Genomic DNA, 17,682 nt, shown 5'->3' with positions numbered 1-17,682 from the left:
ATACTGTACACTCCATGGCAAAAGGGGCATTTGGCCTCCTCGGGGTGATGGCGCAGCAGTCGTAACATAAAGGCAATATAAAAAAGCCAATAAAAGTTTTGGCAAGTTTATAACGTACACCGGGTTTCAGTTCGGTGCATCAACTCTGTGTGTGAGACAGTTTTAGCTTCAGCTCCTAACTCTAAGCCGAAGTTTTTACTATAAACAGATACACCGTCAGTTTAAAAAACTATTTTGCTATCAGACAGAGTTGTCCAGTGCCGGTTTTCTGTGACTAATCAATGAGTCAGTGACTTTGAAATGTAACTGTCGAAAGTCCCTTGTGCCTTTTCTTTTCTATTATTGGTATAGCCTCTCGTACACACGGGATGGGGGATGCCGCAGGCATAACTGTGAGTCCGAAGGCACGAGGGACTGTTTTGCATGGTTTGCCTTGATATTAATATTCATGAGATATGACGCCGAGAACAGGGTGGAGGTCAAGGAAGAAATTTGCATAGAGTTCATAAGTGCAAGTGAGGTCATATAACACAGTAAGTGAGGCTACCCACAATTCTCCATGATCCGTACACACGGAGATCACTCACTGAATTGAAGCAAATTTCTTCTGTACACAGAATAGCTCGGTCCATATTTCAAAATTCTGCGACCATAGTTTTGATAATCATAGTTCTCTAATTTCTCACTGTGAATAATGAGAAGATCAACCCCTTTTCCGCAGAGGAGATAGCAATTTTGTGATTTTGTCAACATAGATTTTTGACAGCCATATGCAATATTTTCAAGAAAACTAAGGGAATAAGTTGCATCTGTGTTGGCGAGAAAGGGTATTGATTTTTTTAAATGTTTGTAACAAAAGAAATTTGCATGTCTGACAGGTGGTATATGAGACCATCTTAGTTGCTGATAACTTTGCTTTGACAATTGTACAATTTTTAGCACCTTCAAACATCGAATACTTATTCAATTTACTCTTGCATTTTAAACATGATCAATAATTTTGGAACATACTTTTAACCAATAATCCTTAAATTAAATTCTAAGTTTCAAATTGTTCAGAAACTGATAAGAATGAAGAAGCCTTTAGCAAATGATGTCTGAGCACACAAATCGAGGGGAATTGTGGGTAGTCTCACCCAGGGGGTATAATGTGTGGATTCTCTTGAGTTTGAGAACATAGGCTCTACTCGGGCTGCGGCTGTAAAATGCGCGCTGTATCCAGAAATGTATGCATATAATTCAGAAACGACCTTTCAACTTCTTTCAGACAAACACAGCGCAAGATCGCGCAGGTTCGATCCAGCGCTTATCCAAGCGACAGTAATTTATTTTCCTACTTGGACGTCAGTTGTTCTGGCCCTTACTTAGCGCCGTTGTTTTGGCTGACCCGTTTTTTCCAGCTAGCCATGCAATGACCGTCTGACCTACGACCCGCTTCACAATCATTTCCTCTGCGTTCTGTACACCAGTACGCGCGCACCCGGAGTATGTCATGTGGTTGCAAGCCTGTCACACAAGTACCAGTAGGACGTACGCCCTCTATGGTCAACTCTCTCGTCCGAACATGTTATGCAGAGTTGCTTTGAACTTACAAGTATTACTGGTGAGACGTCGCGTGTTTTGCCTGAAAAATGTCAATAATTTTTCTGTTTTGGTAGAACAATGGGGTGTGAATTTATTAGAATCTTTTTTTTCTCTGATGGTGAAACAAAACAGGAACAACAGTGACACAGCATCATGTTTTACTTTCCAAGATTTTATTCATTTCAACAATTCAAGATTACAACAAGTAACAACACAATTTTACATAATCAAACTTTCTAAGGTTGACAAAGGATGAAGAGTGAATAAAATTAACGTTTTCCTGTGGTAAAAATCTTACTTAGGGAGTCGTCATTATTTACGACCTGGGGGAAGTCTGGGGAATTTCATGGTATTCTGAAATTTCGAGTAAACCCCCTGCCAACCCCAATGCATTTGAGTAACCCAGTCTCTAACACAGAAATTTTGACTGATCCCTCCTTCCCCCCCCCCCCCACTTAGACCAGTTAAATACCAAGACATGTATTTGTAACATTTACAAAACTACAGCAATAGTACAGACCTTTCACATCCTGCTAGAATATCATCGGTTACCTCATGACAGTTGAAAAAGAGGAAACCAGCAAAAGGAAATTCAAAGTCACACTAAAATGTAGATACAAAAGCTCATGCTGTAACCACTATCCAACCATATAGTATTGTTTACTTTGGATGGGTATCATGACAAGGTTTTCACTAAGATATCTGACAGGGCAGAATTTGAAAGTACAGGAGAACAGTCAGGAGGCTGGGGGGGGGGGGCAGTGTCAGAGGAGTTGTACCCTCTCGTGTTGAAAATTTGAGAGATTGATGTGTACAATAATGCAGTCTGGTGCAATATGAGAGATGTTATCAATTTGTGTAAAACTGTTAGAACACCCTACAGGGGAAAAGTGTGAGAGGCGTGTCCCCTCTGCCACGTCGGAAATTTTGAGAAATTAATGAGTTCAATGATGCAGTCTGGTGCAATATTAGGTGTTTTCTATTTGTTTTTACTAAGTAAAACTGTTAGAACACCCCAGGGGGAGAGGAAGTGACAGGGGGCCGCATTAAGAATTTTGAGAAATTGATGAAATGGTACAATCTGAGAGGTATTTCAATTCATTTTGTACCAAAAATTGAGCAACCCCCTTCTTTCTCTCCAATTTTGAACAACCCCCTTGTAGCTTTCAATTTTTTGAGTGACTACCCTCACATTCCTCTGACCCCCCCCCAGGCCCTTATGTTAAATTACACTAAAAGACCCATAAAAATATTCTTGATGGCCTTAGAACTAAATTTGTGAACAACATGTACAGTAGAAGTGGTCAACTTTGATGCAGTCTTGCTGATGCATTTTTATGGGGCTTGAACTCACAATATCTACATACTAATTCGCCTAGCTTAGCAGTCAGTTAAAACCCCTACAAATAGGCGTTTCAACTAGCAGCGGCCTGGTGCCTCATAGAGCTGTACTGTGATAATATTCAAGATAATCCATAGGATAGCTAGGTGTGTGCCTCAATCAGGCAAACAACAATTAGCAATAAAAGCAATAATAATAAATATCAATTTCTGCAAGTCATTTAAAAATATACCACCAAGGGCACAGTATTGCTCCTATCTGACAAACAAAAAGAGGTATTCCTTTTTCCACTTATTCACTCAAAATGCTATTGTGTTTGCAAAGAGTTTGAACTTTCAATTTTCATCGGCAGAATTCCGTTTTAACACCCACTTTTCAATTTTGTAGATCAACAGTAAAAATTTGATGGTCCTTGCTTGAAATGTTAAGATTTACTCAGAGTTAAGTTATACACAGATGAGCCAAGAATACAATGTGCAATATACACACCAAATAACCTGGTGATAAACTGGTGAGAAGGAAACTTACAACAGCTCAATTAACTTTCAAATGTTGGACGTCAGAGAAAAATTGAAAGATTTCAATAACTTCCTAGTTGTATGAGTAGTATGTGTAACATTAAATGTGAAAACTTCTTGGTTTCAGATAAAAATGAGCAATTATATTTTGACAATTACTGCAAGCAAGATATATTGTAAGTCAACATTGTCTACTGCAAGTTCAAAGTTGTAATCAAAAGCAGGCAACCACTGGTAATTGGTCGATGATAACTGATAAATTCGAACCTTGGAAAGAGTAAATATATGCAGTGTACTGATCAAAAAACAATATGGTGTCAGAGGGATAGGTCGTCAACATTAATATCGTTGTTTATTCTGTTTGTGTGGTGAAGTGAACTGATATTATCATTCATCACTCATCTTATTCAAACTACACATGATTTCACTCGGCTGCCTTCATCTTTGTGAAGATTTACTTAATTAAGTGATACCATGACAGGTTTTTTTGTTTATGTAACAAAATGATTGGAACTGATACAAATAAACTGGAGTCTGTTTTAATGGTATGGTGCATCTTGCCATATGCCTTCTTGTGGATTGAAATCCCTTATCGGTGTATGGGGTTTCCTCCATGAAATATTTGCTATAGTTGATCCACTACATAAACATAGCCTCACAACTTTTATATAGATCATATTTCACTACAAATTGGCACCAAATAAAACTACATTATTTTCAGTGTCTTCAAAATTGATTTACAAGGTATTCAGGGTTTGAATAGGTCATTCAAGCTTGCAGACTAATATATTGGCTCCAAAAATAAAAAATCATGGGTTCCCTCAGTTTGAAAAATGATCTGGCTTAGGTAGTCTCCAGGGATTTTTATAAGAAAATGCAAAGCTATCAGATAAACACCAATTAGACAAAAGCACTTTTTGACCAAAATTGACAAAAATTGCTCCAAAAATATAAAATTTTGCATTTTCTCACTGTATAAAAATATCTGACTTAAGTCATCCTAAGGACCTGTACATTAAATATCAAAAAGTCTGACAAGGAGTTTTGAAGAAAAAAATAGATCTACAATGACAAAAATAATCTCAAAAATACAAAGTTGCATTTCTTGGCACGATTTTACAAAATCTTATTGCTGTCATCCTATGGGACATGTATAATCAATATTAATGTGTCTGACCAGAACTTTTGAATGATATTTTTGGTTAAATATGACAATAATTGCCTTAAAATTTAAGTTTTAAAATATTTCATAACAATATGGACAAATGTCAATAAGGTTATCCCTGCAAAACAGTATATTTAGATTTCTGTGGCAATACTAGAGTTTATTTGTTTCTTCAAGCATACCATTCTTTTCCTTGACATAAGGTAAACTTCAGCCTCCTCCAACAACACAATTGTGATGTAATCTACAACAAACCTGAGTGAGAAAAATAGAAATATAGATATACTATTAATACATTTTTGTATATTTCTTTCACCAATGAAAACCTGTGGTAGATAATGTCATAAAATGTATGATATCATGATAGGGCTAGCCCATAAACTTGTGCACAATAACATTGGAAATGTAATTCAATAGAATGTAATAGTTCAATAATTATATGAGTTGTGTGTGCAATAAAAAATATTTGTTAAAATACTCTTATTTAGCACTGGTGTTGATGACCTCCACTGTTTATGCATGTGGCTCCTTGTTGAGTCTGATTACCCAGTATACTGCGCACTAGGATGCTGATGTTTAAAACAAGTCCTTACGGCTGCTTTCCAATACCAGTGCAATCACACATACAAGTGCTATGTTGACAAGCTAAATATTGATTTTTAGCAATCTTTTTGTAGTAAAATAACAACTTACAGTGGGCAAATATAAATAATGAAAAAAATATCAAAAGTAAGCATTACAGGCCCTCTAAATTTTTGAGAGTTGTAATATAATAACTTACACAATTATCCCCAAACCATTCACAGGATACAGCTCAAGTTGTAACTACAAAATGGTACACCAATGTGAGAAGCAACATATGAACATAATACCCTACTTACATTGACGTTTCTTTCACATTCCTCTTCCAAAACAAACTTCTTACCATCTGTTGTCAAGGCAGTGTCATAGCATTCAAAGATACTGTCAAAACAAACAAAAATCCATTATTATATCAGAATGAATAGACACTGTTCACAGACGTTTCATATTAAAAATTAGTCTTTTTTTAATACTCTCTGTTTTCAACAGACATGCCATAAACCTTCAAAAGACACAGTTTATGTTTTACTTTGCATATAAAAAATGATATCAGTCTTGCAATGGTTGTATATAAGTGGAGCTGACAACAGTTGCCCTAAATGGGCAGTGACACATATGATTTGAATAAAATATCACTTTTAACATGGTCGTCATTTCCTTCTTTTGGCAGGTTACATCTGAACATATTTTACAGTACATGATCCTCATACAAATTTAAATGCATCTTATTCAAAATGTAAGAACTTTATTGCCAATCAAAAAAGGTTTTGTTTAACAACATTTAAAAAAAAGTAATGTGAAAATTTAAGAAAGTTTGACCAAGTCAGTATGGAGTTAAATTGTTTGGAAATCTTGAAATTGGAAGAATAGTGAAGCCAGGAAATTGGATGATTTGCAAACATTTGCAAAAATTAACACTTCTTCCTTCATCAAGCAACCTACGACTGCTTGACAACCTTGAAAATAAACCCAAATAATAATATTTTTTAATCTTGGGTTAACAATTTCATTAAATTACATGAATGTCTACAAAAAAGTGATTTTGGTGCAAAATACCCTGTGTTGGGTGCAGCGCCCCCTAATTAGCAAGTTTTATACCACTGCAAAGTCTCTGTGCAACCAGGTGACACATTCTGACTCAGCATGATCTAACAGCAGATTCCTGCATAAAATTTTGATTTGAAAACTTGAATCACTTTTTAATAGCACAAAAAGAGCAAAACCAAGAAGAAACGTAGATGACAAAGCCTTATAAGGGAAAGAGAGATGTACCACATGACTCCGTGCAACCAGATGACACATTGTGACTCAGCATACTCCTAAAGCAGACGATTGCATTAAATTTTGATTTTGAATCACTTTGTAATAGTATAAAAAGAGCAAAACAAATGAGAAAACTTAGCAGTCACAGCCATAGCACACTAGGAGAGATGCACCAGAGTGTCAGTGCAACCAGATGACACATTGTGACTCAGCATATGAAAAATGCAGATTCTGCAAAAACATTTGATTAGACAACTTAAATCAGTTGGCGATAGCATAAAAAGATGAAAACCACTGAGAAAACTTAGAGGTCATAGCCATAGCACACTAAGAGAGATGCGCCTGAGTGTCCATGCAACCAGGTGACACGTTGTGACTCAGCATATTAAAAATGCAGTTCCTGCAAAAAGTGTTGATTAGACAACTTAAATCAATTAGTGATAGCATAAAAAGATGAAAACCAATGAGAAAACTTAGCAGTCACAGCCTTAGCACAGTAACAGAGATGCACCAGAGTAACCGTGCAACCAGGTGACACATTGTGACTCAGCATACAAAAAATGCAGTTCCTGCAAAAATTTTAGATCAGACAACTTAAATCAATTAGTGATAGCATAAAAAGATGAAAACCAATGAGAAAACTTAGAAGTCACAGCCTTAGCACAGTAAGAGAGATGCACCAGAGTGTCTGTGCAACCAGGTGACACATTGTGACTCAGCATACGAAAAATGCAGTTCCTTGAAAAACTTTACATTAGACAACTTAAATCAATTAGTGATAGCATAAAAAGATGAAAACTAATGAGAAAACTTAGAAGTCACAGCCTTAGCACAGTAACAGAAATGCACCAGAGTAACCGTGCAACCAGGTGACACACTGTGACTCAGCATGCAAAAAATGCAGTTCCTGCAAAAAGTGTTGATTAGACAACTTAAATCAATTAGTGATAGCATAAAAAGATGAAAACCAATGAGAAAACTTAGAAGTCACAGCCTTAGCACAGTAAGAGAGATGCACCAGAGTGTCTGTGCAACCAGGTGACACATTGTGACTCAGCATACGAAAAATGCAGTTCCTTGAAAAACTTTACATTAGACAACTTAAATCAATTAGTGATAGCATAAAAAGATGAAAACTAATGAGAAAACTTAGAAGTCACAGCCTTAGCACAGTAACAGAAATGCACCAGAGTAACCGTGCAACCAGGTGACACATTGTGACTCAGCATACAAAAAATGCAGTTCCTGCAAAAAGTGTTGATTAGACAACTTAAATCAATTAGTGATAGCATAAAAAGATGAAAACCAATGAGAAAACTTAGCAGTCACAGCCTTAGCACAGTAAGAGGGATGCACCAGAGTGTCTGTGCAACCAGGTGACACATTGTGACTCAGCATACGAAAAATGCAGTTCCTTGAAAAACTTTACATTAGACAACTTAAATCAATTAGTGATAGCATAAAAAGATGAAAACTAATGAGAAAACTTAGAAGTCACAGCCTTAGCACAGTAACAGAAATGCACCAGAGTAACCGTGCAACCAGGTGACACATTGTGACTCAGCATACAAAAAATGCAGTTCCTGCAAAAAGTGTTGATTAGACAACTTAAATCAGTTAGTTATAGCATAACAAGATGAAAACCAATGAGAAAACTTAGCAGTCACAGCCTTAGCACAGTAACAGAGCTGCACCAGAGTAACCGTGCAACCAGGTGACACACTGTGACTCAGCATATGAAAAATGCAGTTCCTGCAAAAAGTGTTGATTAGACAACTTAAATCAGTTAGTGATAGCATAAAAAGATGAAAACTAATGAGAAAACTTAGAAGTCACAGCCTTAGCACAGTAACAGAGATGCACCAGAGTGTCCGTGCAACCAGGTGACACATTGTGACTCAGCATACAAAAAATGCAGTTCCTTGAAAAACTTTACATTAGGCAACTTAAATCAATTAGTGATAGCATAGAAAGATGAAAACCAATGAGAAAACTTAGAAGTAAAAGCCATAGCACACTAAGAGTTATGCGCCGGAGTGTCCATGCAACCAGGTGACACATTGTGACTCAGTATACAAAAAATGCAGTTGCTGCAAAAAATTTAGATTAGACAACTTAAATCAATTAGTGATAGCATAGAAAGATGAAAACCAATGAGAAAACTTAGAAGTAACAGCCATAGCACACTAAGAGAGATGCAACAGAGTGTCCGTGCAACCAGGTGACACATTGTGACTCAGCATGCTCCAAATGCAGATTCTGCAAAAAGTTTTGATTAGACAAATTAAATCAGTTTGTGATAGCATAGAAAGTTGAAAACCAATAGATACACAGGAATTATACAGGATACATATGAATTAATTTATAAAAGCTTATACAGCAGAACACATTGGCAATAAAGACGAACATATTTAGCCTACCTCCACAAGGTACTGAGGATTTTATGTGAGCCTTAATGTGTCTTTTCTGCCTCCACTTATATTTTGTGGGACTGAACATCCTCACTGGGCACAGCTTGCATGACATCAGCTCATCTTTCCCACAGTTTATAATGCTTTGAGCATTTGTGATTGTTGTTACTGAAGCATGCATCCTAATTCCTATCAAGAGAAAAGTGATAATATAAAATAAGGCCAACCACCTTAATGTTTGTAAATAAGTAGACTTTGATGTGTTTCAAGACATCTCTTTGACTCTTTTGACACAACTGTGAAACATCCGGCGAATTTTATGAGACACGTACGATAACAATCATTGCTCTTAACGATTGTAGAAGAGTGTATACTGCTGTGTGTTACACCCCTAAGGTTAAAGTGATCAGTCTGATACAGGCATTTTGTCTTACCTATGGTCCTTCGAACTGGTTTGTTTTTAAACTGAAAAAGTCAAACCTCCATTGGTTTCAATACGGATAAAAAATGTTGCTAAGAGATTTGCTATTGATATTTAGCAGTGCCATGAATACAAAAGCAAGCACAGTAGCTTTGTACGGCTTTTGACCATAACAATCAAGCACTAAAGTGCTGAATTTGTCGAGGTCGATCATGATGACTGATGTATGTAGACTCAGTCAGAGGCGGACTGTCGTGTTGACCTGGTTTCGTCTGACCTCTGAATTTTAAAGACCTCTGAATTTTAAAACCGCCTGCATGCTAACACCAGAGACATATGAGAAATCGTATCCTTGTGTTACAAGCCTACGATCAAGAATCGAACAGACTACTATACTTGTACTCACTTGCTTCGAAATGGCACAATTGAAAACGTAACCAGAGCAGCACGAGGTACCAAGAATATTGCAAGGAATTACCCATGCCACAGGCGACCCAATAAGTTCTGGGTTTTTCACACTGTTTTCTCTATCATTTTCTCTTCTTTCTTCATGCTCTGAATGATCGGAATAAATAAAATAAATGGTTTATATAACCTAACCTAGCCTCTGTGACTCTTTATTTATTTTACACTCCATTACAAGGACGTATATCTCTCAAACACACATGCTGTAATTAATTAGTCAACACAACTAATTATGCTAATCCGTGGACTTATCAGAGGTTGGTCAACATCGGAAAGATAGTGATGTTAATGAAAAAGGAGTTTTAGTAACCATTCCTATCTTCCGCGATGTTGACCAACCCGTAAAATCCCTGATAAGTCCACGGATTAGCATAATTAGTTGTGTTGACTAATTAATTACAGCATGTGTGTATGAGAGATATATGTCCTTGTAATGGAGTGTAAAATAAATAAAGAGTCACAGAGGCTAGGTTAGGTTATATAAACCATTTATTTTATTTATTCCGATCATTCAGAGCATGGAGAAAGAAGAGAAAATGATAGAGAAAACAGTGTGAAAAACTCAGAACTTATTGGGTCGCCTGTGCCCATGCTTGGACTTTCAACTCTGACCTTTGATATCGAAACATAACCAAATATGGGTGTGTCATAGCCAGCAACCACATGACATATTTGCAACCAGATGACAGAACTCCCTAACGCGCGTACTCCCGCTATCTCTGCGTTAGGTTACGATTGACAGGCCGGGGTTTCCCTGCTGTTGTCAGCGAGAAGGCAGCGGCTCAGAACAGTACCCCGTGCCTTCGACACTCAGGGTCATGCCTGCAGCATTGATACCTCGCGCCATCTGCGCTATGCTTGCAGACCCCCACCCCTACCCCGTATGTGCGAGAGACCATATCAATAATAGATAAGACAAGGGACTAGGGACTGTCGACAGTCTAGTTATACCCAAACTAATCGTGTATATCTTGTCGATGTCTATGTTCTCACACACAGAATTGTGGCACCGTATTGTGAGAAACAATATTGGAACTAATTGGGGGTAATTGGATAGTGAAGTAAAGTTGCTTTAACCCTTTGAACGCCAATGTCAATTTTTGTCACCTTTAAAAATATTCCCTATTCAATTTTTTCAGATTTTTGCCTAAATATTGATAAAAAACTGCAGCCAATGAAATGTGATGTCCATTTGGTCCACAATTATCCAAAAAATAATAGAAAATTAACAAAACTAGGGAAAATGTTGCAACAAAATCTTGATGGGAAAAATAACAGCACTCAACATGCTCAAAGGGTTAATCTGCAAATGTAAGCTCATCTGCTTTTTCTTTTTTTGCAATACACTTGTTTTGATGGGTAGTTTTTAATATTGCAACTTTCAGCTATAGGGCACCTAACAGTTTTGATAGATTTGAAAAAGTGAAAGATCCAATTCTCCCAAATTAGTTCAAATAGTGTTCAGTAAAACGTACATTGTAAGTAGAAGTAAAAATGCGAAAAATAGGTAGTAAAACTTAAATTTCCTTCCAGGCAGTAAGCGCCACAAAAGTGAAAGACTTCAAATTTTGCTCAAACATTCCTTTATGAAATTAGCAACCCTTCTCTTACTATATCAAGAATACAAATCGGGGTCAATGTACTCAGTTTGGTACCAGAGAAACAAATTACCTAATATTTAGCGATGTTTGAAATCGAAAAATTGCAGCCGTGAGATCCCTCTGTATTGACTCTATAGGGAAAAAAAATAAATTCTCGATTTTCGAAGAAATGAGATGATTATTTTTTTTACTCCAAGAGCCCCTACAAGTGGTAGATCAGAAAAGTATTGAAAAAAATTGAGATCCCGAAAGTCTATCCTGGAGGTACATTCTACCTGAAATAGTGCTTTCAAATTACAGCGCGCCCTCATTCGTGGCCTCAGCCTGGTCTGACAGTACGTCAATATTTACTTATGAGGGCGCTTTTCCCAACACAGCGTGTTTTGCTCAAACTCATTTTTTTACAAATATTGTACTCAATTGTTATTAATTTGTTAACCAAAGATTAGAATATTGAATGGGTTCACTTTTTAGCCATAAGCAGTCGTAAGTTGAGTGATAAAGAAGTGTTACTTTACGCAAATATGTATGCAAATCATTCGATTTCCTGTGGCTTCTCTTTTCTTCCAATTTCAAGATATCCAAAGAATTTAACTCAACTCTGGCTGGGTCAGATTTTCTTAAATTTTTGCATTATGTTCTTTAAATGCAATTTAACAAAATTACTATTTTTTGGCGATAAATTTCTTACATTTTGAATAAGAGGCATTTTAATTTTGCTAATCATGTTTTTAATTACTTTTTTGAGTGTCAGTCTTTCAACCCATGCATTTTAGAATGAGGATAGATAATGCAAAATAAAATAGTCTTTCTTTCCTACACATATTCTTGTTTCAAGTGAATTATTACATTTCAGAGAATGGTATGAAGTTTACCCAAAATATACACCCCTTCATTCTTCAAGTAAACTATAGCTACCATAGTAAACTTTAGAGTCTCTGCTTTTTGAAAATATATAGTATGAGGGGATGTCCTTGTCATCTTACATGAGAAATATTCTTTTGAAGAAAAAAAACTGTGTTGACAACGTGCAGCTCCACCTAATGTGTATATATGTTGAAGTTTCATGTCACATGTGGATCGTTTTCGAGGGAGTGGTTCGTATCATTACCGCCTTGAAAGCAACTTACAACGCAAACCCCAACAATTTACTGATATTTGTAAATTATGTACTATGGATGCTAAAGGTAAATTTCGACAAGGGAGTTTTAATTGTCAATTTTATCTTTTGAAAGTGAGGGGTAGTAATTATTTGGGTGTGTGGAGGGTTCATCATTCTACAAGGAGACATATTAACTTTCACCCCGGTCATAATAAGTGTATGTTCCCCGTAACGTATTCTATCGCCCCGTTTCCAGGACATGGCCTGGATACCGTACACGACTGCAAATGGCCCGTACGAAAGTGGAGCGCCCATTCCTAACAACTGACTCATATTCAACGTCCTTGCCCTCAGATTAGCTTGTGGAGCTTTGTCATCTGAGTTTCACCACGGTCCTTCCGTTGACCCGGTATGTTACACATCAGAACGATAAAGTTGAGCAATACAATGGGCGTTGTTGTGGTACGCTGGTACGTACAGGAGTGTTATTTCGCTTTGAACGAATCGAACGGCACGATTGATTTAATAACTACTCGTGGGACTGTAATATCTTTAAACGATGACTGCATATAATGTTCAGTATGATATCAGGGATTGATATGACCAGACTTTTGTAAAACGGGGCGGCGAGGCATTAACCAACAGGCAACTTTTGTTGATCATTATATAGTTGACCTTACGGTAACATGATCAAGTATGACAACAGAGATGGCCAAAGTTTATAGTTATGTATTGGAAGAGACAAACTACATGTAATAAGGCGAATCGCAAAGCAACTTAGCATTCGCCAGTTCAATTTTGGACCTGCATACGGTGACACGTTCAGCCGGCAACATCTCTCATTTCGTCCGTCCTCTTCTCAAGTGTTACACAGACTTTCGCTAATATTGTTGTGACCCCTTTATCTTGGAGAGAGTAGGGTTGTTCTTGGCAAGTTCAGTGAGTCATCATGTGAGGATTGCGAGTCTGTTGGGATAAAGGAGAAAAAAGAGGGAGTCTTTTGTACTTATTAGATCAGGACGTACCGGCCTCCATGGTTAGATATGTGTATTGAAGGTCATCTGAGGCCATCGTATGCACAATCCGATGACCCGATTTTTTTGTGTCGTAGTGGCACTGGCATATATATTCTGATTTCTTGTCAGCGTGCGGTTTCGCATTAAGTTGTAACTATAAACCAACCAACTAACATGTAATACACGCAATATCATCTACGTCATTATCTGTGATAAGTGTAACAAATTATACATAGGCGAAACGAAACGTGAACTCCGTACTAGAATTAATGAACATTTATACAGTATCAGAACTCATAAACATACTCTAGTAGCCCACCATTTTCATGAACCCGGGCACGACATCAATAATTTTCGTTTCTCTGGCCTTTGTAAAGTGTATTCAAAAGCAGATAAAATAAGAAAGCAGCTTGAACTTCATTTCATTCATAAGCTTGGTACTCTGTCACCCAACGGCATCAATAAAAAAGGACTGGTAAATAAATTACAGTTCCTATAGGTTTTCAAATCCGCTTCACCTACAGCTAGGGAGTCCTTTCCTCATGTCTGTAAGTTGTTTGTTCTGGGGAGCCCTCCCTTCATTGTATTTCGCGCCATTGGCTTTGTACGATCCGGCCGGTCAACATCGCTACTTTTAGACTGAGTGTTCACTCGTCTTCTGTTTGTAAGTTCAAAACTTTTTTCTTCCCGTCTGTACAGATTTTTAGCTATAGTTCCTTTTATAAACCAACAACTCAGTTCTTCGAATAGTTTTTAAATGGTTTTACGCCAGTGTTGCTCGTTTTCGTTTTTACTAGTCCCATATTCACTGTAATTTTGTTGTTTTTTAGATTCCTGATGAAGATTCCCTGTGTGGAATCGAAACGTCGAAGTTTTAGAAATAAACTCTATTTTGGAACAGAGTCTTGTTTTTTCATCCGCTCAATACTACTCTCAAGACCAAGTTTCATTGCCACCTAGTACCTGCTACTGTAGTTGGACTGACACCAGTTCTAAAAACAAACTCAACTTTACATTTGTTTCTGGTCTATGACATTTTGCAAAGGTCACGCGCTGATGCAATTTTCTTCGTTTCTTGTTTTGCCTAACTTTTTAAAGGTTTTGTGTATATTGCACTTTCATGTAACACATATAATGGCGTGCAAAATCATATTGCTGCATGGTAATAACCGGACAATGAAAATGTGAAATAAAACGGCAAATGAGAGTATTCAAAGCTTTCTTCATTTCGAAGTTGACAGTTTTGACTTAGCACATTGAAGAAAACTTCATCCCTGTGGTTAAAGTATGCCTTCAATGCATCGGGTGTACGTGAGACGTCGGGTCTTTACTCTCCGGCCTGACACCCATGGCGTGCAATTCCGTATCAGCGATGGAGTGAGAATAATGTGTAAAAAATTAACGGTAACATTAATTATAAAGTCGAACGTTGGAAATGTCAAGCTACCTGTATGATTCGTTGCCGTGCTGGTACATAAGCCGCAGAAACAATGGTGCTACTTTGAATAAGACGCATTCGACTTTATCATTGATGTTACTGACAGTGTGCCTTTTTCAGGCATATTATTCTGTTTGTACCGTTCACATCTTTGGAGTACATATACACTGAGAATTGCATCAATAATGTAAAAGTTTCATGCAATAACACTTTTAGAATATTTTTGGGTATTAGACACCGATTGAGTATATCAGAAACCTTTGTCAGTCATTGCATCATGATATTTAAGCAATAAAGCACACCCAGCGACTGTATACCACGAGATTTTGACCAGTTCACGACATATATGCACTCGCTATCGCTCGTGCATATATGGCGTGAACTGGTCAAAATCTCTCTTTGGCATAGAACGTCGAAAACGGATCTTTTCTCAAGCTGAGAGCTCGCGCGTGTGCCAGCCGTGGTATATCGCCAATATATCGCATTTTTTTTCGCGTCTCGACCAATCAGATCGCTGTATTTGCGCCATCAATATACTGGTATGATATAATTCAAATTATATCGTACCAGATGGTTCGTTCTAATTTCTACTTTCGTTTGATGGAAAGCAAAAATCATCTGATCGAAGCAGCTTTTTCCTGTGATATAATTCGACACAGCAACTTTTGGCGCAAGATTTTTTCTGTACTTGTGTCCAAAGTCTATATCTAGCTTTTTTATTTTCTTGCCGAGCATGTTTTGTGTCTTGTTTATGTTTTCTTTGGTTTTTTGAGCATGTTCTCGAATTAAAGAATAAATAAAAATAAAATTTACACTTGTCCCTGTGAGGTATGCCCCAACGCCATGAATAAATTAAAATCGATGTTCACAGCTCATTGTGTTAAGTAGTTGCCAAAAGAGGTGGTACGCAGATTTCCTTCCTGGTGAGAATCAGTTACTTTGTGGATTTGTAACTGCAGTTCCACCAAATTTTTGATACCGTGCTTGTGTTTCTAGGTCACTTGCCACTGGTATCATAGTCCAAATCGAGTTGACAATAATGTTTCGACAACCGTTGTAATTTTAGAAAGTGAAGAAACAATAGCAATGCGGCGCAATGCGGAGATATAGAAACATCACATGACGGTCCGTTCATCAATAGGCGATGTCTCCTCTCTGAGACTGCACGCCCTACTTTCTTAGTCTTCTGTTTACACCCATAAAACATGTGACCCCTACTTAATCTTACGGGTTCACTGCTTTCCTAATGTTCAAAACCGTTTCAGAAATTTATTGCAAGCATGCAGACACAACTCACTCTCTCTCTCTCTCTCTCTCTCTCTCTCTCTCTCTCTCTCTCTCTCTCTCTCTCTCTCTCTCTCTCTCTCTCTCTCTCTCAGCCTCGACAATTAAACTGTCAAAACCACCATGCCCCACTGTGATAATAAGAGTGTGCTCCTCTATCGACACCGTGTTGGTGCGTTTAACATGTTTGTCTGTCCTTGTTCGGTCAGATCGATATCCTGGACAGCAGAAGCGCGTCGACAGTCTATGGTCATAGAAGCAAGGTTATATATGTTGCATTGCCATAAACCAACATCTATAAGTCAGACAATTTGGTCCCTTTCAAGCATAGTCATGACTGTCTGTGCTTCACACTACGTGTAAAAGTAGCCTTTCTCAGTACAGGGCCGGTATTATTACTATTAACCGTACCTCCTGACATCGCCAACGGTCCCGCCTTGTGGGAGGGACGGCGTGCATCATAAACAATCAAGACACACTGAAGGCTGAAACATAGCAATTGAGGGTGTTCTATGCACTATACTCTGTAAAAAAAAAACCCCAGACCAAAACCTACGTCCATACCACCCCTTCATCTCATCGTCATGGTTTCAAATGTTAGGGCCCAAATATTCATCCTTGCCAATACTTTTACATGTAAGTTGCCTTGTGACAGCATGACGAATTGTTACACTTTGCATACGACCTCCATCTCCCTGCTTCAGGTCATGGTTCGAATTTTATGAAGTCGATTTGCAAATGGGCAGGTGACCAGGGCACAGGAATAAATCGTGAAAGAGCCTTTGTAGTCAATCACATTTTAAAGCCACTCCTTCAAACAGTAACCAGGACCATACACGGATATACAGTTCGGTCGTTTCTAACAAGTTTACTAAAATATGCGTACTATTAGAAACTGCCCCGAAGTATATGCAAATTTCAGAAGATACAATAACGAATGCGCTTCCTTTTTGGTATACCACTTGAAGGGGAGGGCTTATTTTTACGAGGCGCCAAATGTAAAAAAAATAATTTACACAATCAAGCTTTTTTTAGAGATAGAAAAGGTGGAAAATATACATATATATGTGTGCGTGTGTATACACACATATACAGATACATTGCCCGACATATATGTTTGCATATGCATACATATACATACATGCACATAGAAAAAAAATACGCGCACGCATATAGCGTATTCATTCATACATGTAGAATACATACATACACACATACATAATAAGTACGCACATACACACATACATATACACATACGTACATACATACATACATACACACACACATACATACATACATACATACACACATACATACATACATACATACATACATACATACATACATACATACATACATACATACATACATACATACATACATACACACATGCACACATGCACACATACATTCATACATACATACATACATACATACATACATACATACATACATACATACATACGTACATACGTACATACGTACATACG

General features: G+C 37.4%; 2 long non-coding RNA genes across 2 annotated transcripts; one reads left to right on the top strand and one right to left on the bottom strand.

The window, feature by feature from the left end:
- Positions 1-1,735: 1,735 nt before the first annotated feature.
- LOC139131227 (uncharacterized) lies at positions 1,736-9,770 on the bottom strand. The gene is made up of 4 exons (XR_011552082.1): positions 9,693-9,770; positions 8,875-9,054; positions 5,491-5,572; positions 1,736-4,864 (listed from the first exon to the last, which is right to left on the bottom strand). It is a non-coding gene; the product is annotated as an uncharacterized lncRNA (long non-coding RNA).
- Positions 9,771-13,991: 4,221 nt separating this feature from the next.
- LOC139130458 (uncharacterized) lies at positions 13,992-14,372 on the top strand. Its single transcript, XR_011551859.1, has 2 exons — positions 13,992-14,134; positions 14,301-14,372. It is a non-coding gene; the product is annotated as an uncharacterized lncRNA (long non-coding RNA).
- Positions 14,373-17,682: the final 3,310 nt, after the last annotated feature.

The sequence above is a fragment of the Ptychodera flava genome, chromosome 4 (genome assembly GCF_041260155.1).
Source record: "Ptychodera flava strain L36383 chromosome 4, AS_Pfla_20210202, whole genome shotgun sequence".
NCBI lineage: Eukaryota > Metazoa > Hemichordata > Enteropneusta > Ptychoderidae > Ptychodera > Ptychodera flava.
This window is presented reverse-complemented; position numbering and strand designations above follow the sequence as displayed.